At 36.0% G+C, this 23,156-nt stretch overlaps 1 protein-coding gene and 1 pseudogene across 5 annotated transcripts in view; both read left to right on the top strand.

The window, feature by feature from the left end:
* Positions 1 to 23,156, top strand: part of LOC101050152 (AGBL carboxypeptidase 4) — a 1,418,805-nt gene that overhangs the window by 264,082 nt on the left and 1,131,567 nt on the right. The window lies entirely within an intron of this gene.
* LOC141580250 (structural maintenance of chromosomes protein 4 pseudogene) lies at positions 9,904 to 12,711 on the top strand (annotated as a pseudogene).

Below are 23,156 nucleotides of genomic sequence, written 5' to 3'. Positions count from 1 at the left end.
CCTATAAGATATTCAACTCAGCTACTGAGTAGTTGAATACATGAGGCTGAAGATTGAGTGAGAAGTTATGATTCAGGATATAAGTTGGGAATTGTTTTCATATAGATAGTATTTAAAGCCATAAAGTGAGATGTCACCAGAAGAGTAAGTGTAGATAGAGAAGAGAATAGGAACACAGAATGAGCCTAAAGATGCTTTTACCAAGGAACCAGCAAAAGAAATGGAAAAAGAGAAGATTATAAGTAGAAGGAAATCTAAGAGTGTATATTATTCCTAAAGAAAAGTTAAGACATTTTATTAAGGATATATGAATAATGCATTATTATAAATGCTGCTTATAGGTCAAGTAAGACGTGTACTCAGGATTGACTATTGGAGTTGGGAATTTGGAGGTCACTGATAACCTTGACAAAGAGCAGTTTTGGTAGAGTGCTAGAGTAGGCTTAAGAGAGAATGAGAGGAAAGGATTAGAGACATCTAATGCAACTTTTTTGGAAGAAGTTTGTTTTAAAGGAGAACAAAAATGGAATGGTAGCTGATAGTGGAAGTAGAATCAAGAAAAAAATGATTAGATGGGAGAAACGACATGTTTATATCCTGATTAGAATGACCTAGGATAGAGCAAACAACTAATGATAGAGGAGTGAGAATGGGGATAATTTCTAGAGTGACATTCCTGAATATTGAGAAGAGGTAGTTTAGAAATTCAGGGATTGGCTTTATAGGAGCACAGATATTTCTTATAGAGGAAACTGGTGGGAAGGAGGAGAAAGTTGGAGCAGAAGGAAGTAGATAAGATGTAGTGGAAGTAATCTGTGGAGGTTTTCTTACTGCTTCAGTTTTCAATTCTCTTAGTGAAATAGGAGGCAAAGACATCAGATGAGCTTGATGATGAGGGAAGGGGTTGTGGAAACTTGAAATAAGATAAGTAAAATCAGGTATACATCACATCAAAAATAGTGGAAGTGTATATGAACTAGGGTGGAATAATGCTATTTCAGGCCAGTAGTAAGGATAACAGTAAGATATAGAGACATGACTTTGAAGGCACAAGAACGAGTGTGCATGTGTTTGTTTTTCATCTATTCTGTTTAGCTACAAGGCTACAGCTGCAGTGTAGTGAGAAAGTTGGATATAACCATAGTTGTATTTTTACTTTTTCTGAAGAAGCATTTTTTATTATTATACTTTTACTTTTTCAATCAACTTGTTCAGATACAATTTTTAAATAATCAATTTAAAATATACCGCAGTCAAAATAAAAAATACTTCTATCATTCTGTATTAGTTTATTTTTACACTGATATAAAGATACTGCTAGAGACTGGATAATTTATAAATAAAGGAGGTTTAATTGACTCATTTCTGTATGGCTAGGGAGGCCTCAGGAAACTTAGTCGTAGAGGAAGGAGAAGCATGCATGTCTTACATGTTGGCAGGCAAGGCAGAGATTGGGAGAGAGAGATAGAGTGAGTGATAGTGAGTGTAAGTGCAGGAAAAACTACTATTTATAAAACCATCAGATCTTGTGAGAATTTGCTTACCATCTCATGAGAACAGCATGGGCGAAACTGTCCCCATCATCCAATCACTTCCCTCCCTCAACATGTAGGGATTACAGGTCTCTTCCTCAACACATGGGAATTACAATTTGAGGTGAGATTTGGGTGGGGACACAGAACAAAGCCATATCACACTCCCAAATTTCTCTCACCCCACCTTAGAATTAATCTTTTGCTTAGTTGGTTGCATACTGTTCCATTGCCACTTACAATACAGAGTTTTCACTTGGTTCTTTTTTGTGTCTTTCATTTCTGTCTTTATGTTTATGTTTTCTACTAAATCCTTTAATGTATTTATAATAAACGTGAATATACTTGTAATAGCTGTCTAGAGACCTTTTCTAAGAATTCTGTTATTTTTGTCATTTCTGTTATGCTTCTATTGATTGATTTTTCTTACACTTTTCACTTCTTGGTATATATAGTAATTTTTTTTATTGAAGCTAGAAACTGTTGATTATTGTAGTGTTGAGTGTTTAGATTTTGTTTTCATTCTTTAGAAATTGTTGAGTTTATTTTTTTTCAGCAGGAAGTTAAGTTACTTGTGGAATAGCTTGATCCTTTTGAGGCTAATTTTAAAGCTTTTTTAGGGAAGGCCTAAAGTAGTGATGGTGGTTTACTCCTACTGCTCAAATATGACCCTTCTGGAGTGTCTACTGAATGCTCCCAGTGTTCATTAGGGTCTATCTATTTTGTCTGGTTACAACTTGAATGTCATCTAGCCTTGTACCTTGAATGCGAGGTTAATCATATAAATTATATCGTTTGTTTCTCTCCTCTTAGGGATTCCAGCATTGTAAAGCTTGTTGTCCAACGTCTTAAGAAACTTATTTTATATACAGTCATGCCTTACATTCTGAGAAATGCATCATCATAGGTGATTTTTTCATTATGTGAACCTCATAAGACATATTTACCCAAATCTATTTGGCATAGCTTATTGCACACCTAGGCTGTATGGTATTGCTTATTGCTTGTAGGCTATAAACTTGAGCAGTGTGTTACTGCACTGAATACTGAAGGTAATTATAATACAATGGTTATATATATCTAAACATAGAATAGGTTTTATAAAAATATGGTATAAAAGACAAAAACTGGTATACCTGCATAAGGCACTTACCATGAATGGAACTTGCAGGACTGGAAGTTGCTTTTGGTGAGTCAGTGAGAGAGTAGTGAGTTAATATGAATACCTAGGACATTACTGTAAAATACTGTAGACTTAATAAACACTATTGTTTGAATAAAGTATATTTATAAAACAATTTTCTTTATTCAGTATTAAATTAATCATAGCTTGCTGTGATATTTTTGCTTTATTAACTTTAAGAATTGTTTAAACTTTTTGATGTTTGTCTTATTATTAAAATTTTTATTTATTTTTTACTTTTTACCTTAAATAAACAAAAAAAATAAGACAAAAATACATGCATTAGCCTAGGCCTCCATAGGGTCAAAATCATCAAGATAGCTGCCTTCTACCTGGACATGTTGTTCCACTGGAAGGTCTTCAGGGGCAGTAAAATGCATGGAACTGTCATTTTCTATGATAACAATGCCTTCATCTGAAATAGCTGCTAAAAGTCCTGAGTGTGTTTTACATTTAACTTTTTAAAAAATAAGTGGAAGTATTACACTAAAATGGTGATTAAAAAGTACAGTACAGTAAACACATAAACCAATAACATAGTCATTTATTGTCATTATCAAGTATTGTGTACTATACATAGTTGTATATGCTATACTTTTATAGACTGGCAGCTCACTTTTTTTTTCAACACCAGCATCACCACAAACATATGAGTAACATGTCACACTATGATGTTACAATGGCTGACTTACTAGGTGATAGGAATTTTTCAGCTCCATTATGATCTCATGGAACCACCATCGTTTATGTGGTCCATGTTGACCAAAACATTGTTATGCAGAGCATGACTGTGTTTTATTCAGTTTTCTACTTGAGTGCGTAGGAGGATTTATGTGGAACCAGTTACCTCATCATGGTCAGCAGACTGGCTTTCAAGTGTTGCTAAGTTGGGCCTAGAGTGTCTCTTCTTTAGGGCTGCTTTAATACTATTATTAAAGTGTGATCCTTCCAGAATCTCTGGTAAAAGTGTTCTTTGAGGTTTTCCACTTTAATTTCTTATATTTGAATGTGTCCTAACTTGAAGTGAGTTCTTCGAATTGTTCTACTACATTCTAGTAATTGGTCTTTGCTCATTCTCATGGATTCACACCTTATGCAGGTGCAGCTTTGCACTCACCAAAAGGATCAGGTGGATCCCTGTGCAAATTTCTGGAGCTTTTTCTGTGTATACTTCTGCTTTCTCCCTTATTCTGTCCTGTAATTCCATCCACATCATCCCAACTCCTACCTCTGGAACTCCATCTTCTGTTTCTTGAACTCAGTGGGACATGTCTATATTTTTTACAAGTTTTTCTTCTTGCATCATAGTCCAGAATGTGCCTCCAGAAACAAAACTTTAGTGGTCATAGGACTTACTTTATTAGCTTCCCTTCTGTCAGTGATTAATCATGATTTGGCTGCTGCCCAATTTTTTAGGCAGTTGTTTTCTGTATTTTGTTCAGTGTTCTAGTTATTTACAGTGACAGGATGAATTCAGACCAGATACTCTATTATGGCTGAAATCAGACCATGTTTTTTTAAAAAAATATATATCACAAAATTAGAGAAGAATGAGGGATTGAAGGGAACATGCAAGAAATCTTGGCATGGAGAGAGTACATTAAGGGGGCAAGGAGTGATGAGAAGATGAAGGGTAGAGGAAACATGATAGATCAGTGCATTGAAGATAGAATGATCATATCCAAACTCAGTGAATTTTGAAAGTGAAAAAGATAGTCTAATAATATAGAAAATAGGTATAAACTAGAACTTTTCCAGACAATCAGGGATTTATGTACCTTTGCTGGAAAGTCTGAGGAAGTCACAAGAGTTTTAGAGTTATTGTATTATAGTGAATCAGCTATAAAGAGAACAGGTGGTCATTAAGAATAGGATGAATGAAAGTTGAAATTATTGCAGTTATAGCAATTGTTGGTAATATCAAGGTATAGATATTGACTATGACTAGGGGAGTAGTTGGCTGAAGTAAAATGGACTACAAGATTGTTGGAAGGGAAGAACTCAAAGTGGCCAGAGTGCTGGAAAGATTATCTCCATATATGTTGATCAAATGACAATAAATCCTGAGCAACAACATTTGAGAAATCAGGAGAAATGACAGAGGAATAGAGAGATGACATTGACAATGAGAGAAAGCAGAGGGATAACCTGATAAAATGAGATTCAAACATAGGTTCATGGAAGTAAAACCTGAATGTTATAAAGATGTCAGATCTCCCAAAATTAACCTATGATTTTAATACAGTTCCTATCAGGATTCTCTTCTCCAGGTTTTTAAAATAGAATCTTTACAAGCTGATTCTAAAATTTCATCTAGAAAAGCAAGAAGCCAAGAATAGCCAAGCCAACTTTGAAGAAAAATAATGAATGAGTATATGTTTGTTGATGGAGTATATTTTTGTTGATGGAGACTTTTCAGATAATAAATTTCTGCTGTTAGCAATAATAATAAAAATAGTATGACATTGGCATAACAATAGATAAATAGCCTCAATGAAGAAGAGAATGGCATTCGGAAACAAGGCTATGTAAGGGGACTTGTAACTGAAGGTGCATTACAAAATAGTAGAAATAGCAGCATCTCTGTGTGGCAAACAATACTTTTATCTCACACAATTTTTAAAAACTTTACAGATAGATTAAAGACTTAGCTACTAAAACAAATTAAAAATTTAAACTATGAAAATATATATAAAATAAACTGTATTTTGGAGTAGAAGTTCATTTCTTATACATGTACAGAAAAACATAATCATATAGAAATAGATTGATACTTTTGAGTTTGTAAAAACAAGACCTATGCGACAAAAGAGCCAAAGTTGAAAGATATGCATTATCCTGGGACAATAAAATTTCATGATATATTACAGATAAAATATTAGTTTCCAAAACGTACAGAGAAATTCTTCAATAAAAAAGAAAGAAACATGAAGTAAAATAACCCAATAGGAAAAGAAAAACAACCAAACAGGCCAAAGAAATACACAGACAACTCTCAGATGACTAACTGACAAAGTGAATAGAGCTGTTCTCAGTACAATTTGGGTTGCAGGGAAGAAATTTTCACTGGCAATAAGATAAGGAAAGAGGGAAGAAATCTCTTTCAAGTACACTGGCACCTAAAGAGCAACTCTTGCTTCTGATGTTCAGGCATAGTGATCACATTAGAGTAGTGGAAAAGGAATGCGCTTTACTGTCAGGATTTTAGTTCTGTTACTTGCTAGCTTTGTATCCTCAGACAAGTTACTTAAACCCTCTAAGCTTCAGTTTATTTATATTTAAGTTAGCTTTTTTTTGTGTTTGTTTGTTTGTTTTTGAGACGGAGTCTTGCTCTGTTGCCAGGCTGGAGTGCAGTGGCACAAACTCGGCTCACTGCAACCTCTGCCTCCTGGGTTCAAGCTATTCTTCTGCCTCAGCCTCCCGAGTAACTGGGACCACAGGCACATGCCACCATGCCCGTATTTTTTGTATTTTTAGTAGAGACGGCGTTTCACCATGTTGGCCAGGATAGTCTCGATCTCTTGACCTCGTGATCCACCCACCTCGGCCTCCCAGAGTGCTGGGATTACAGGCGTGAGCCACCGCGCTTGGCCCTAAGTTAGGTTTTAAGCTACCTTCTTTGCAGTATCGTACTGAAGATTGATGATAGATTGTTATAAAACACTGCAACACTGTCTGTAATGGAGATACATGTTTTATATTTTAGTTTAAGTAACCTTATTTGTTGAATGGGGCTGATGCACATTTATTTAAGGGGATTTTTGTAAGATACACTATAACTAAGCCATATTTCTGATTCATTGGGCCAGACATGCTTTGTTTAAGAAAACATGGCCAGGCAGGTGTGGTGGCTCACACCTGTAATCCCAGCACTTTGGGAGGTTGAGGTGGGTGGATCACGAAGTTAGATGTTCGAGACCAGCCTGACCAACATGGTGAAATCCTATCTCTACTAAAAATACAAAAAATTAGCTGGGCATGATGGCATGTGCCTGTAATCCCAGCAAATCAGGTTGCTGAGGCAGGAGAATTGCTTTAACCTGGGAGGTGGAGGTTGAGTGAGCCAAGACTGCACCACTGCACTCCAGCCTAGGTGGCAGAGTCAAATGCTTTCTCAAAAAAAAAAAAAAAAAAAAAAAAAAAGAAGAAGAAGAAGAAAGAAAACATTCAGGAACAGAGGAGTGGGAGAAAGATAGTGATATAGAAGCCTCTGCTGAGCATCATTGCTGGAGAAACACCAATTCCAAAAATCACAGTACCTGGTTTTAACTTTATATTGCTGAAAGAGGCATTTAAGAGAGTGGGACAGTCTTAAATTGTCAATGCCATTTCTCCCCCATCACCCAGCAGCAGCTGCATGGTACAGATGGAGAAACTCTGCACTTGCTGGAGGGAGAGCACAGTGATAGTGGGAAGTCAGTACTGCCAATACTGGGCAGAACTCAGCCAGCACCCACAGTGGGAGCACTTAGAACAATCCTTAGCCAAAGGGGAATTGTTCATCCTGGTGGTCAGAACTTGAGTTTCACTGAGTCTAACTGCCATGAGCTAATGTGCTCTGGAGTGCTACATAAACTTGAAAGGCTGTTGAGGTCACAAGGACTGTAACTCCTAGGCAATACCAAGTTCTGCTGGGCTTGGAGGCAGAAGATTTGTGGAGCATGTGACCCAGTGAGATACCAGCTGTGATGGCTAAGGGAGAGCTTGCATAACCCCTTTCTTAACCCCAGGCAGCAAAGTATGCAGATTCAAAAGACCCTTTTCTTCTATTTAAGGAGAGGAGAGGGGAGAGTAAACAGGACTTTGTTTTTCAACTTGGGTACTAGCTCACCACAATAGCTTTAGGCATTAATCATACTCATGAGGCCCTCCATTACAGACCTAGCTCCCAGATGACATTTCTAGACATATCCTGGGCCAGAAAGGACCTCTTGCCTTGAAGGGAAGGGCCCAGTCCTGGCAGGATTCATCACCTATGACTTAAGAGCCCTTGGATCCTAGTCAGCAGCAGTATCCCACACTGTAGGACTTGGATAAGACTGTGAGAGGTGCTAGCATCAGGTGTGATCCAGATAGTTCACAGCTGTAGTGGCTATGAAAGATACCTTCTGCTTGACAAAAGGAGAGAGAAAAGTTGGCTTTGTCTTCCACCTTAGGTACCAGCAGGACCACAATGGAGAAGAGCATTAAGTGGGCATTAAGTGTCTCTGATTCCAGGCTTTGGCTTTTGGATGGCATTTCTGGACCTATCATGTGCCAGAGGGGACTCCACTGCCCGGAGGGGTGAGTCTCAGGCATGGCAACAATTCACTATAAGCTGACTGATGAGCCGTTGGTTCTTAAGTGAGCATCAGCAGTACCCTGGCAGTACTCCCTATGGGTGTACTGGAACAGAAGATAAGAATGAAGAAAGAAGGGAAGAACAGACCACAAAACAATCAGGAAAAAAAAAAAACTCAGGTTAAGTGCTTACTTATCAATAGTAACATTGACTGTGAATGGAATAAACTCTAATCAAGACATAGAGTGGCTGAATAGATTAAAAAAATAGGTCCTAATGATCTTTTGCCTAAAAGAAATATACTTTTACCTATAAAGAGACACATTTATTGAAAATAAAGGGATGGAAAAATATATTCCATGCCAATGGAATTAAAAAAGAGCAGGAGTAACTGTACTTATATCAGAAAAAAAGTTGATTGCAAGACAAAAACTAAAGAAACAAAAGAGATCTCTATATAATAATGAAGGAGTCAATTTAACAAGGTGATATAACAATTTTGAATATATATGTACTTAACACTGAAGCACCCAGATACAAGGCAAATATTATTAGAGATAAAGAGAGTGAGAGATATGCCCCAATATAATAAGAGCTGGAGACTTCAACACCCCACTTTCACTGTGGAACAGATCACCCAGACAGAAAATCACAAAGAAATATTAAACTTAATCTGCTCTAAAGACCAAATGGACCTAATAGATATTTATACATTTCATTGCATTTACACATTTCATTGAAGAGCTTCAGATTTTTACACATTTCATTTCAATGATCAGCATATGGATCATTCTGAAGAATATATGTTATATGCTATATATGTGAGGCCACCAGGAAAGTCTTAAAGCATTCAAAGAAACTGAAATAATATCAGATATCTTGTCATATGACAATGGAATAAAACTAGAAATCAATAGCAAGAGGAATTATGGAAACTATACAAACATGTGGAAATTAAACAATATGCTCCTGAATGACCAAGTGGGATACAGAAATAGCAGTCCTCAGAGGGAAGTTTAAAGCTATAATTGCCTACATCAGAAAAGAAGAAACACTTCAAATAACCTCAACAAAAATCTTAAAGAACTAGAAAAATCTAAATCAAATAAACGAGAAGTATTTTCAGGAGTCTGAATTTCGGTCATTTTTTTTGCCCATACAGCCATCTTATCCAAACCTATGAAGGTTGCAACTCCAATATTTTGTCTTTTAAGGAAGTTTACACATTCTTGAGCTGTATCAATAGAATCAACAACAATGTAGTCTAATGCATGACAACAGGACGATATAGCCACATCATATTTTTCATCAATGGCACCTAAATCCCCCAGTCTTCCATATATTCCTGGAATCCTGCCAGATTTTTTTTCTTGAATTATTGCATCAAGGACTTTCCCCCTACTTCGATTCATTGCTAATGAGCTCTTTGCTTCTTCAACTTTTTGGAAGAGATCATGAACCAAACTTTTAAAGTTTATTTCTTCTTGTGTAAGTTTTTGAAGTTCTTTTTCTTTCTCCTTTAATTCTTGTTCAGTTTGAGGGAGTTTTCCTTCTATATCTCTGATTGCAGCTTTCCTTTCTTTGAGAGTCTCAGAAGCTGCAATTAGAGCTTCGTTGGCTTTAGTTAATTGAGACACTGCAGTATTATGACGACTGAGATAGATATCAAGTTCTGATTGGGCTACATCCATCTTTGAACGTGCTTCATTTACTGATTTGCTGAAACCCATAAGTTCTTTCTCTCGACTTTCTTTTTCTTTCTGAAGCCCTTGTGTTTCCTGTTTAAGGCTATCCATAACTTCCTTTAATCTTTTTTCTTCTTTCTCTTTTTCCTTCTCAAGGGCATTGTTTCTGATTGTTGTTTCATTTATGATATTCTTACTCGATGGAGAGTGGTAACTTTACAGGGACAAATCATAGAACAGTCAGGTACAATGACTGGTGGTGGAAGCAAAGTAATGAAAGGAAGAATGGGTTCCTCCCTTGTCATTGAAATCTCTGAAGAAGAGGTAAACAAAATGGAATCACAGTTGCAAAACGACTCTAAGAAAGCAATGCAAATCCAAGAACAGAAAGTACAACTTGAAGAAAGAGTAGTTAAGTTACGGCATAGTGAACGAGAAATGAGGAACACGCTAGAAAAATTTACTGCAAGCATTCAGCGTTTAATAGAGCAAGAAGAATATTTGAATGTCCAAGTTAAGGAACTTGAAGCCAATGTACTTGCTACAGCCCCGGACAAAAAAAAGCAGAAGTTGTTAGAAGAAAATGTTAATGCTTTCAAAACAGAATATGATGCTGTGGCTGAGAAAGCTGGTAAAGTAGAAGCTGAGGTTAAACGCTTACACAATATCATTGTAGAAATCAATAATCATAAACTCAAGGCCCAACAAGACAAACTTGATAAAATAAATAAGCAATTAGATGAATGTGCTTCTGCTATTACTAAAGCCCAAGTAGCAATCAAGACTGCTGACAGAAACCTTAAAAAGGCACAAGACACTGTCTTTCGTACAGAGAAAGAAATAAAAGATACTGAGAAAGAGGTGGATGACCTAACAGCGGAGCTGAAAAGTATTGAGGACAAAGCAGCAGAGGTCGTAAAAAATACAAATGCTGCAGAGAAATCCTTACCAGAGATCCAGAAAGAATATCGCAATCTGCTTCAAGAATTAAAAGTTATTCAAGAAAATGAACATGCTCTTCAAAAAGATGCACTTAGTATTAAGTTGAAACTTGAACAAATAGATGGTCACATTGCGGAACATAATTCTAAAATAAAATATTGGCAAAAAGAGATTTCAAAAATATCATTGCATCCTATAGAAGATAATCCTGTTGAACAGATTTCAGTTCTAAGCCCAGAGGATCTTGAAGCAATCAAGAATCCAGATTCTATAACAAATCAAATTGCACTTTTGGAAGCCCAGTGTCATGAAATGAAGCCAAACCTCGATGCTGTTGCAGAGTATAAAAAGAAGGAAGAATTGTATTTGCAACGGGTAGCAGAATTGGACAAAATTACTCATGAAAGAGATAATTTTAGACAGGCATATGAAGATCTTCGGAAACAAAGGCTTAATGAATTTATGGCAGGTTTTTATATAATAACCAATAAATTAAAGGAAAATTACCAAATGCTTACTTTGGGAGGAGACGCTGAACTGGAGCTTGTAGACAGCTTGGATCCTTTCTCTGAAGGAATCATGTTCAGTGTTCGACCACCTAAGAAAAGCTGGAAAAAGATCTTCAACCTTTCAGGAGGAGAGAAGACACTTAGTTCATTGGCTTTGGTGTTTGCTCTTCATCACTACAAGCCCACTCCTCTTTACTTCATGGACGAGATTGATGCAGCCCTTGATTTTAAAAATGTGTCCATTGTTGCATTTTATATATATGAACAAACAAAAAATGCACAGTTCATAATAATTTCTCTTCGAAATAATATGTTTGAGATTTCAGATAGACTTATTGGAATTTACAAGACATACAACATAACAAAAAGTGTTGCAGTAAATCCAAAAGAAATTGCATCTAAAGGACTTTGTTGAACTTGTTTATACTGAAGATTCTTCAAATTGATTCAGTGTATTACTGATTTTTTTCTATTTGTAAAGGATTATGAGTTGTATAAAATACTCCTTAAACTAGATTACGAAACTGGTTTCTATTTTATGCAGTTCAGTGATTTATAGGGTCTAATAAAACATTCTCTGTAACTGCTTCTAGATTGCAAAAATATGATCATTCTGTAAGTAGCAGACAATGGAGAAAAATGAGCTACCTGGAGGGTCACATAACTTGCCCTTAGTTCCAAGTTGCTGCCAGCAAAGTAAAAAGTATGTTAGTATGTTAGTTGAGGCAAAGTCCTAAACTAGCTTATGCTATCAAGGCTCAGCATACCTTTGAGGGCCTTTGACTTACCTACACTAGAAAAGTCTGCCAGCTAATCTTGGATCGATTAAGGAGCATTCACTTAGCTTACCAGTTTAGACAGTCACCAATTATTACCCAAATGCTAGGAACATATTTTTGTAAACCAGTCATTCTGAATTATAGTGATGAGAATTTAAGTATCATATACTTTTCTAAAATTTGATGTGTTTGACCACTTAAGTTGTAAGAGAGAGCCAGTACATGAAGATAGTGTCTTTAACAAGCCTAGGCTATCATCTCAAAAGTAGAAAAACATCCCATTATAGTTGCTTGATGAGTATGAAGTAAGATGGTTCAACTTACAAATTTTCAACTTTTTGAAACCTTTATCAGGGTACTCAAATGCATTTCAACTTGATAGTTTCAACTTACAGGTTTACCAGGATGTAGCCCCTCTGTTGGAGCATCTGTATTTGAGTAATCTTTGCCTATAAATTTGTCAGGGTATTTTTACACTATTGGCTTAAGAATGTTATAATGCTACTGGACATAAGTTGGCAACCACTTGGTTTTTAGAAGGACCTGCAGTATTGAAGTAGAAGTCTGCCCTAGCTATTTAATTCCTGGGTATTTATCCTAAGGAATCAGAGTTAATTGTTGCTTCTGTGGACCATTGTTTTTGATATTTAAAAAAAAAAAAACAGTTTGTATCACGTAACTATAAAAATGTAAACATTTGTAGCATGGCCTTTTAAATAAAGCAAGATCTGAAGTTCAAAAAAAAAAAAAAAAAAAAAAGAACTAGAAAAATCAAGAGAAAAACAAACAAAATTAAAGAAGTAATAGAAATCAGAGTAGAAATAAAATTGAAATGAAGAAAGCAATACGAAAGATCACTGAAATTAAAAGTCAAATTTTTGAAAACTTAAAGTTTGTCAAACCTTTATCCAGACTGAAAAAAGAGAAAAGATCCAAATAAATTAGATCAGATATGAAAAATGTGATATTACAACTGATACTCCCAAAATTCAAAGGCTTATTGGAGGCTACTTTGAACAAATATGTGCCAATAAATTGGAAAACCTAGAAGAAATTGATAAATTCCTAGACACATGCAAACTACCAAGATTGAACACTGAAGAAATTCAAAACCTCTTGAGACCAGTAACAACAATGAGATTGAAATCATGATAAATTCTTCCAGCAAAGAGAAGCCTAGGACCTGATGGCTTCATTGCTGAATGAAACACCTGGCTTCATCAAACACTTAAAACTAATACCAGTTCTACTCAAAATATTCTGAAAAATAGAAGCAGAGGAAATATTCCAAACTCATTTTAAAAGGCCAGTATTTCTCTGATACCAAAACCAAAGACACATCAAAAAAGAAAACTACAGGCTTGTATCTCTGATGAACATTTATACAAAAATTCTCAACCAAATACTAGTAAATCAAATTTCACAACAAATGAAAATGATCATTTATCATGACCAAATGGGATTTATCTCAGGGATGCAAGGATGTTTCAACATTGACCAATCAATGAATGCAATATATCATATCAACAGAATGAAGGACTAAAACCATTTGATTATTTGAATTGATACTGAAAAAGCATTTGATAAAACTCAACATTCCTTCATGATGAAAACTCTTAAAAACTGGTATAGAAATAACATTATCTTCAACACAAAGCAATATATGAGAGACCAATGGTTGCTATTATCTGGAATGGCGAAAAGCTGAAAGCCTTTCCTCTGAGATCTGTAACATGACAAAGATGCCCACTTTCACCACTGTTATTCCACATAATACTGGAAATCCCAGCTAGAGCAATCAGAAAACATATATAAATAAAGAGCATCCAAATTGGAAATGAAGAAGTCCAATTATACTTTTGCATATGATGTGATCTCATATTTGGAAAAATCTGAAGCCCCCCCCAACACACACACACAAAAAATTGGTACTGATAAACAAATTCAGTAAAGTTGCAGGATACAAAATCAACATGCAAAAATCAGTAGCATTTCTATATGCCAACAATGAACAATCTGAAAAATCAAGAAAGTAACCCCATTTACAGTAGCCACAATTAAAATTAAATACCTAGGAATTAACTTAACCAAGGAACTGAAAGTTCTCTACAGTGAAGACTATAAAATAGTGATGAAAGAAATTGAAGAGGACACAAAAAATTGAAAGGTATGTTCATGGATTAGAAGAATCAACATTATTAAAATGTTTATACTACCCAAATCAGTCTATAGATTGAATGTAATATCTATCAAAATACCAAAGACATTCTTCACAGAAATAGAAAAAATAATTTTAAAATTTGTATAGAGCCACAATAGAACTAGAAGAACCAAAGCTATACTGAGCAAAAAGAACAAAACTAGAGGAATCACATTACTTGACTTCAAATTCTACAGAGCTATAGTAACCAAAGCAGCATGGTACTGGCATAAAAGCAGACACACAGACCAATGGAACAGAATAGGGAACTCAGAAACACATCCATATATCTACAGTGAACTCATTTTTGGCAAAAATGTCAAGAATATACACAGGGGAGAGAACAGTCACTTCTATAAATGCTGCTAGGAAAACTGGATATCCACATGTAGAAGAATAACACTAGGTTTCTGTTTCTCACCATCTATAAAGCTAAATTAAAAGAGATGAATAATTTATATCTGAGACCTCAAACTATGAAACTACTGAAAGAAAACATTGCAGAAACTCTCCAGGACATTGGCGTGGTCAAAGATTTTTTGAGTAATACTCCACAAGCATAGGTAACCAAAGCAAAGTTGGTTAAGTGCGATTATATCAAGTTAAAAAGCTTCTGCCTAACAAAGAAAGCAGTCAACAAAGTGAAAGACAACTCCACAATAGGATAAAATATTTGCAAACTCTACCCATCTGACAAGGGATTAATAATCATTATATACAAGGAACTCAAGTAATAGGAAAAAACTCAAATAATCTGATTTAAAAATGGGCAAAAATCTGAACAGACATTTCTCAAAAGAAGATATACAAGTGTGGTTGGGGGCGGTGGCTCAAGCCTGTAATCCCAGCAGTTTGGGAGGCCAGGCGGGTGGATCACGAGGTCGAGAGATCGAGACCATTTTGGTCAACATGGTGAAACCCCGTCTCTACTAAAAATACAAAAAATTAGCTGGGCATGGTGGCACGTGCCTGTAATCCCAGCTACTCAGGAGGCTGAGGCTGGAGAATTGCCTGAACCCAGGAGGCGGAGGTTGCGGTGAGCCGAGATCGCACCATTGCACTCCAGCCTGGGTAACAAGAGCGAAACTCCGTCTCAAAAAAAAAAAAAAAAAAAAAAAAAGAAGATATACAAGTGTGAACAAAAGTCTGCCCAATACATTAAAAGTTTACAGTGAATTTTTATGTCCAGAAAAATGTGTGTATAATCCCATAAGGGGCTTACAGAGTAATGGAAAATGCAGATGACCTTTATTACAAAGTTAGATCATATTCTCATTCCTAGACTAGTTTCCTATATCATAAAACCTATATTCAATTTTATAAATAGCATACACCAAGAATCATAAATTGAGTTAATGCAGAAATTTAACAGATTTTTTTTAAATAAAAGTGAGAAAAGGCTGTTTTAGGGCAAATATCTGAAAGGACAGAAAGGGTTCTTTCTTTGAAGATATGTTTTTCCCTCTGACTCTGCCTCCTTAGGGACATAACCAGAGAAGAAATAAATTTCACAGATAATATATATGAAGTAACATGTTTAACATTATCCAATGAATTTATATCTATCTATACCATATAAATTTATCTCACATAAACTGTCACCTCCAACAGAATTCATTAAAACAATGTTATAGCTTCTGAATTAAACGGAATCTTCTAATTAGAATTTAATCTGAAAAACAACAACAACAACAAAACAACAACAACAAAGAAAGAAGATATACAAATGATAAACAGGCATATGAAAAGTTCCTCAACATCAGTGATCATCAGAGAATTGCAAATCAAAACTACAATTAGATATTGTCTCATCTCAGTTCAAATAGCTTATATCCAAAAGACAAGCAATAACAAATGCTGGCAAGGATATGGAGAAAAGGGAACCTCATCCACTGCGGATGGCCGCTTAAATTAACACAACCACTATGGAGAATAGTTTCGTACCTTTCTCAAAAATCAGTAGAGCTACAATATGATCCAAAAATCTTACTGCTGGGTATATAACCAAGAAAGAAAATCAGTGTATTGAAGATATATTTGCAATGTCATGTTTATTGCAGTACTACTCACCACAGGCAAAATTTGGAAGTAACTCAAGTGTCTGTAATAGATGAATAGATAAAGAAAAATGGTCCACATACACAGTGGAGTACTGTTTAGCCATAAAAAGGAATGAGATCCTTTCATTTGCAACAACGTAGATGGAACCAGAGGTCATTATGTTAAATGAAATAAGCCCTGCACAGAAAAAATGGACTGTACATGCTCTCTCTTTTTGTGGTAGCTAAAATTAGCTAAATAGCTGAAAATTAAAACAATTTAACTCATGCAGGTAGAGAGTAAAAGGATGGTTACTAGAAGCTGGAAATGGTAGTTAATGGCATGATGGTGGTGGGGAGGGTGTGGAAGTGGGTATAAAAATAGTTAGAAAGGATGAATAAGACCTAGTATTTGCTAGCACAACAGAGTGGCTATAGTCAATAATAATGTAATTGTACATTTAAAATAATTAATATAGTATAATTGGATTGTTTATAAGACAAAGGATAAATGCTTGAGGGATACATACCCTATTTACCCTCATGTGATTATTATACGTTGTTTGCCTTTATCAAAATATATACCACATAAACATATATACCCACTATGTACCCATAAAAATTAAAAATTAATAATAGAAAACATTCGGAGGATAGTGTTTTATTCAATATTTAGAAGTTGTGGCTAGCTTAATGAATTTGCATACAAACTTCATTATTTCCAATTTTAGTGTAAGTGCTGAAAACATGAACATACTTGTATTCTTTTTTTTTTTTTTTTTGAGACAGGCTTTCACTCTGTCACCCAGGCTGGAGTGCAGTGGCATGATCTTGGCTCACTGCAACCTCTGCCTCCTGATTTCAAGCAATCCTCCCACCTCAGCCTCCTGAGTAGCTGATACTACTACAGATGCACTCCACCATGCTGGACTACTTTTTGTATTTTTGTTGAGACGAGGTTTCACTATGTTGCCCAGGCTGGTCTCAAACTCCTGAGCTCAAGTGATCCACCCCCCTTGGCCTCCTAAAGTGCTGGGTTTACAGATGTGAACCATTGTACTCCACGATATTTTTATTCTTTCAAGTCAGCTTCTGTTGTTTTTTTTTTTTTTTTTTTTTTTTTTTTTTTTTTTTTAATTGCATTTTAGGTTTTGGGGTACATGTGATGAACATGCAAGATTGTTGCATAGGTACACACATGGCAGTGTGCTTTGCTGCCTTCCGTCCCCTCACCTGTATCTGTCATTTCTCCCCATGCTATCTCTTCCCACCTCCCCACCCCCCACCCCTCCCCCATTTCCCCCCAACGGACCCCAGTGTGTAGTGCTCCCCTCCCTGTGTCCATGTGTTCTCATTGTTCAACACCCGCCTATGAGCGCGAATATACGGTGTTTGATTTTCTGCTCTTGTGTCAGTTTGCTGAGAATGATGGTTTCCAGGTTCATCCATGTCCCTATAAAGGACGTGAACTCATCGTTTTTGATGGCTGCATAATATTCCATGGTGTATATGTACCACATTTTCCCTATCCAGTCTATCATCTTTGGGCATTTGGGTTGGTTCCAGGTCTTTGCTATTGTAAACAGTGCTGCAATGAACATTCGTGTGCACGTGTCCTTGTAGTAGAATGATTTATAATCCTTTGGATATATACCCAGTAATGGGATTGCTGGGTCAAATGGGATTTCTATTTTTAGGTCCTTGAGGAATCGCCACACTGTCTTCCACAATGGTTGAATTAATTTACATTCCCACCAACAGTGTAAAAGTGTTCCTATTTCTCCACATCCTCTCCAGCATCTGTTGTTTCCCGATTTTTTAATGATCGCCATTCTAACTGGTGTGAGATGGTATCTCAATGTGGTTTTGATTTGCATTTCTCTGATGACCAGTGATGATGAGCATTTTTTCATATGTTTGTTGGCCTCCTGTATGTCTTCTTTTGTAAAGTATCTGTTCATATCCTTTGCCCATTTTTGAATGGGCTTGTTTGTTTTTTTCTTGTAGATCTGCTTTAGTTCTTTGTAAATTCTGGATATCAGCCCCTTGTCAGATGGGTAGACTGCAAAAATTTTTTCCCATTCTGCTGGTTGCCGATTCACTCTAATGACTGTTTCTTTTGCCGTGCAGAAGCTGTGGAGTTTGATTAGGTCCCATTTGTCTATTTTGGCTTTTGTTGCCATTGCTTTTGGCGTTTTGGTCATGAAGTCCTTGCCTACACCTATGTCCTGAATGGTTTTGCCTAGATTTTCTTCTAAGGTTTTTATGGTATTAGGTCTGATGTTTAAGTCTTTAATCCATCTGGAGTTAATTTTGGTGTAAGGTGTCAGGAAGAGGTCCTGTTTCTGCTTTCTGCACATGGCTAACCAGTTTTCCCAACACCATTTATTAAACAGGGAGTCCTTTCCCCATTGCTTGTTTTTGTCAGGTTTGTCGAAGATCAGATGGTTGTGGGTATGTTGTATTTCCTGTGAGGCCTCTGTTCTGTTCCATTGGTCTATATCTCTGTTTTGGTACCAGTACCATGCTGTTTTGATTACTGTAGCCTTGTAGTATAGTTTGAAGTCCGGTAGTGTGATGCCTCCCGCTTTGTTCTTTTTGCTTAGAATTGACTTGGCTATGCGGGCTCTCTTTTGGTTCCATATGAAGTTTAAGGTGTTTTTTTCCAGTTCTGTGAAGAAGGTCATTGGTAGCTTGATGGGAATAGCGTTGAATCTGTAAATTACTTTGGGCAGTATGGCCATTTTCACGATGTTGATTCTTCCTAACCATGAACATGGAATGTTTCTCCATCTGTTTGTATCCTCTCTTATTTCGTTGAGCAATGGCTTGTAGTTCTCCTTGAAGAGGTCCTTTACGTTCCTTGTTAGTTGTATTCCTAGGTACTTTATTCTCTTTGTAGCAATTGTGAATGGCAGTTCGTTCTTGATTTGGCTCTCTTGAAGTCTATTACTGGTGTATAGGAATGCTTGTGATTTTTGCACGTTGATTTTGTATCCTGAGACTTTGCTGAAGTTGTTTATCAGTTTCAGGAGATTTGGGGCTGAGATGATGGGGTCTTCCAGATATACAATCATGTCATCTGCAAATAGAGACAATTTGATTTCCTCCTTTCCAATTTGGATACCCTTTATTTCTTTTTCTTGCCTGATTGCTCTGGCTAGAACTTCCAGTACTATATTGAATAGGAGTGGTGAGAGAGGGCATCCTTGTCTAGTGCCAGATTTCAAAGGGAATGCTTCCAGTTTTTGCCCATTCAGTATGATATTGGCTGTTGGTTTGTCGTAAATAGCTTTTATTGTTTTGAGATACGTTCCGTCAATACCTAGTTTATTGAGGGTTTTTAGCATAAAGGGTTGTTGAATTTTGTCAAAAGCCTTCTCTGCATCAATCGAGATAATCATGTGGTTTTTGTCTTTGGTTCTGTTTATGTGGTGAATTACGTTTATGGACTTGCGTATGTTGAACCAGCCTTGCATCCCCGGGATGAATCCTACTTGATCATGGTGGATGAGCTTTTTGATATGCTGTTGCAATCGGTTTGCCAGTATTTTATTGAAGATTTTTGCATCTATGTTCATCATGGATATTGGCCTGAAATTTTCTTTTCTTGTTGAGTCTCTGCCGGGTTTTGGTCTGAAGTCGAGGCAGCAATAAAGAGCCTACCACCCAAAAAAAGCCCAGGTCCAGATGGGTTCACAGCTGAATTCTACCAGACATACAAGGAGGAGCTGATACCATTCCTTCTGAAACTATTCCAGACAATCCAAAAAGAGGGAATCCTTCCCAAATCATTTTACGAGACAAACATCATCCTGATGCTTCTGTTGTTTTACAGAGATAACTTTATGTTTCTGAGGACTGATAATGAATCAAGTGACTATTACTGAAGTTGTCTATTTATAACCATAATATACATATATATAAGTGCATTTGTGTGTTTATAATGTTTGTATATTTACTCATGATATCAGTTATACCATATGCTAATGTCAAAATTTAACATGGGAGTATTCACATACTTAACTATCTTTAAACTTTGAAGTATTTTATTAATAAGATAGTTCACTGTCATAATAGTCAAGGATCATTTTCATATTGCTAAACCCAATGGACATATTGTACCCATTATCTTAATTTATTTTGTATTTAATACTGTTGGCAGTTCATTGTTGGATATTCTGCTACTTTGGTTTTCATTATATTCCCCTCTTCTGATTTTTTTTTTACATGCCTGTTTAAATATTCTCATTCTTCTTCATAGTCTTCTTTCTTATGAACTCCTTAAAGATTGGTACTCACCATGATCCCATCTCATGTAATTATATCTTATAATTTATAACACTTTTTTTGTATCTCTAATTGTGTCTCTACTTGTAAATCTCTCCTGGATTCAACTACCTATTGGACATCAACCCTGAATGGCTCACAAGTATCTCAATCTCTTCGTTTACAAAAATGTGTTCTTTATCTTGCCTTCTAAATCTGTTTCTTCTTTTTATACCATATTCTAGTTGATTGTTATCACTATCCATGCAGTTATTTAAACCAGAAATGTGGAGGTTATCTTAATTCCCTCCCTGTGGATCCGTATTTAAAAGTAGTAATTATGATAACTATCCTCACATTAATGTAGCCATTATTTATTGATCACTTATGCTGTATCAGTTCTGTGCTAAATGCTTTATATTCAATCCTCACAACAACTCTGGGAGATGGGTATAATACTATTATTAAGTTCTATTATAAATGACAAAATCAAATTTGTTTCCTCAGCTTTACCACTTTTAAAGTCATTTCCTGAATTTATCTGTGCTTTTCTATCTCTGCTACAACCATTCAAGTTTAATCTATTTACATATATTGTTTGGACTATGACAATTGTCTTCCAACTTTTTTTCGTCCAAGTTCTCATTCAATTTAAGTTTATCCTTCACACTAAAGCTGGAGCATTATATGTAAAGTGCAAATTTGACCTTGCTACTCCACTACTAAATGCCTTAAATAGCCCTCTATTACCTCTAGTGTAAAGTCCAAACTTCTTAGCCTGGCATGTGGTACAATTCGTGATCTAGTCCTTATCTAATTTGCTTTTGACTTACATACTTACAGGCCTTCTTGTAGTTCCCTACAGTGACCATGTTGTTTCATACTTTCATGAATTTTGCTATATTTTTTCCTATAATGCCATTCTAACATTTACTCATTTGGATTAAGCTTAAGCTTTGGAGTTAGACTGCCATGGTTAGTATTCTACTTCAACTATTTACTGTGTCACCTTGGGCAACTTGTTTTATACTTCCTCTGTTTCAGTTCCTACCTACCTGAGATAATACATACAAAACAATTGCGGTTTTGCCCAGCCTGTGGAAAGCCTTTCATAAATGTTACTTTCTTATTTTTATTCAATAAATATTTATTGTGTATACCAGATACTATTCTAAGCATTCAGAAATCAACATTGAATAAGCCAGATAAGGTTCTTCTGTCCTGGAGAAGCTTATTTTCTATTATGTCAATAAAGACAATAGATAGGGGCAAGTAAACAAAGTATTTTTAGAAAGTGGCAAATCCTACCACAATTTGTTTACCCTCTTAAGGGATTATATAAATGTTTTCAGTTTTTGTGATTATGAATTAGCTTTGATTATGACTGACTTTTGTTCATGGGGTGATTTCAGCGGCCAAGGCTCAGGTCAGCACTCCTGGACTGCATGCTCTAGCCCTGAGGGACTGGAACTAGGTCAATGGCTTTGTTCTCTGGCTCCTCAAGATTAAGCACCTTCTGTGCTGGAGGAGCGGAGGATGGACGCATGCCCCGTCCACTGGCAACAACACTCCCATGGAGGGTGCTGGCAAAAGAAATTCATTGGGGCTGTGACAGGGGTCCTCATTACAGAACCCAGAAATAAAACCATGTATCTGTCACCATCTGATCTTCAACAAAGTTGACAGTAACAACCACTGAGGATAGTACCCTGTTCAATAAATGGTGCTGGGATAACTGTTTAGCCATTCACAAAAGAGTGAAACTGTACCCCTTCCTTTTACCATATATAAAAATCAGCTCCAAATAGATTAAACAGTTAAATGTAAAACCTAAGACTATAAAAATCCTAGATAAAAACCTAGGAAATACCATTCTGGATGTAGACCCTGGTAAAGATTTTATTAACAAAGACTCCAAAAACAATTGCAACCAAAACAAAAATTGACAAATGAGACCTAATTAAACTAAAGAACTTCTGCATAGCAAAATAAACTATCAACAGAGTAAACAGACAACCAACAGAATGGAAGAAGATATTTGCAAACTATGCACTTGACATGATCTAATATCCAGAATCTGTAAAGAACTTAAACAAATCAAGTAAAAATGAAAGAACCTGATTAAAACATGGGCAAAGAACATGAAAAGACACTTCTCAAAAGAAGACATACAAATGGCCAACAAGCATATGAAAAAATGCCCAACATCATTGATCATTAGAAAAATGCATATTGAAACCATTATGAAATATCATTTCATACCAGTCAGGATGGCTACTATTAAAAAGTCAAAGCATAACAGTTGCTGGGAAGTTAGTAGAGAAAAGGGAATACTTATACACTGCTGGGGAGAATGTGAGTTAGTTCAGCCACTGTGGAAAGCAGTTTGAAGATTTCTCAAAGAACTTGAAACAGAACTACCATTTGTCCCAGCAATCCCATTACTGGTTACATACCTGAAGAATATAGATCCTTCTACCATAAAGACACATGCACACATATGTTCACTGCAACACTCTTCACATTGGCAAAGATATGGAATCAACCTAGATGTCCATCAATAGTGAACTGCAAACAATTATGGATTGAAGAAAATGTGGTATGTATACTCCATGGACTACTATGGAGCCATGAAAAAGAATGAAATCATGTCCTATGCAGCAACATAGGTGTATCCTAAGTGAATTAACATGGGGACAGAAAACCGCATACCACGTGTTGTCACTTATAAATGGGA

Source organism: Saimiri boliviensis, chromosome 11 (assembly GCF_048565385.1).
Source record: "Saimiri boliviensis isolate mSaiBol1 chromosome 11, mSaiBol1.pri, whole genome shotgun sequence".
NCBI classification, from domain to species: Eukaryota; Metazoa; Chordata; class Mammalia; order Primates; family Cebidae; genus Saimiri; species Saimiri boliviensis.
Note: the sequence above shows the minus strand (reverse complement) of the source record. Positions and strands in the feature narration are given on the sequence as shown.